The sequence below is a fragment of the Chrysochloris asiatica genome, unplaced genomic scaffold, assembly GCF_000296735.1.
Source record: "Chrysochloris asiatica unplaced genomic scaffold, ChrAsi1.0 scaffold00089, whole genome shotgun sequence".
In the NCBI taxonomy this organism is placed as follows: Eukaryota; Metazoa; Chordata; class Mammalia; order Afrosoricida; family Chrysochloridae; genus Chrysochloris; species Chrysochloris asiatica.
Window position 1 is genome coordinate 9,607,719 of NW_006408607.1, and position 1,101 is coordinate 9,608,819.

At 33.1% G+C, this 1,101-nt stretch overlaps 1 pseudogene; it reads left to right on the forward strand.

The window, feature by feature from the left end:
• LOC102836721 overlaps nt 1–605 on the forward strand; it is a 20,644-nt pseudogene extending 20,039 nt beyond the window's left edge.
• The last annotated feature ends 496 nt before the right edge of the window (nt 606–1,101 follow it).

The window sequence follows — 1,101 nt, forward strand, 5'->3', positions numbered from 1 at the left end:
CAGGAAATAGAACAGTTAAATGGGAAACCAGTTCCTGATGAAAACGGCCACATTCCTGGCAGGGATGAGAAAAACAACAAACAATATTGCTGGCATTCCTCTGTAGTAAATTATGAGTTTGAAATCGCTCTGGTATTGAAGCATCATCCTGATGATCCTGGATTTTTGGAAATTAGTGTAGTACCATTATCAGATCTGTTAGAACAGACATTGGAGCTTATAGGAACACATATCAATGGAAACCCATATGGGTTAGGAAGCAAGAAGCATCCTTTTCATCTTCTTATTCCACATGGAGCATTTCAAGTAAGAAATTTGCCTACACTGAAGCACAATGATCTGGTGTCCTGGTTTGACGGTTGCAGTGCAGGTAAAATTGAAGGAATTGTATGGCATTGCAACGATGGCTATTTAATCAAGGTACATCGCCATCACCTTGGTTTACATTGGCCAATTCCAGACACATGAATTCAAATCCACTTGTTATTAATATGGACCTAAACAAATCTGACTATGCCTTTGATTCTAAATGCTTGTTTAGTTATTTTTCAAAAATAAATCATCAGAAATTTGGTAGGCTTAAAGATAAAATGCTTGATGTTTAAATGGAAATATAATTAAAATAAGCTTTAGTATTGTTACACTTGAATCTTGAGTTTTCTGAACGATAAAAAGTGTAAAGAAGCTATAACAAGGTTCCTATTCAGTGTTAAACATACCAATCTGTCTTCAGGTTTAAAGAAATGAATTTTCCAGTCGCAGATGTTCTGCTTAAAGTTTTATTCAAAATCAGCAATTGATTTTTAAGCTCTGACTTAAAAGTGTAAATTACAGTAAGCTTGTAAGCTTGTTCAAAGGCTGGCTGCATTGTGTCCACAAGAACGGAATAGTCATTTAAAGACAACAATTAAGACAATGATTTTGGATAATTTATTTTCAAAATCAAAGTTTAAGCTCAATTTAACCTTTAAAAACATTTAAAAAAACATGGCTCAGCCTATATATTTTGGAATTCAAGAATCTTAGCACATGTAAGTAAGTATATAACTATATACATATAAAACATAAAATCTGAAATGCTAAACTGTCATTCATAATCTG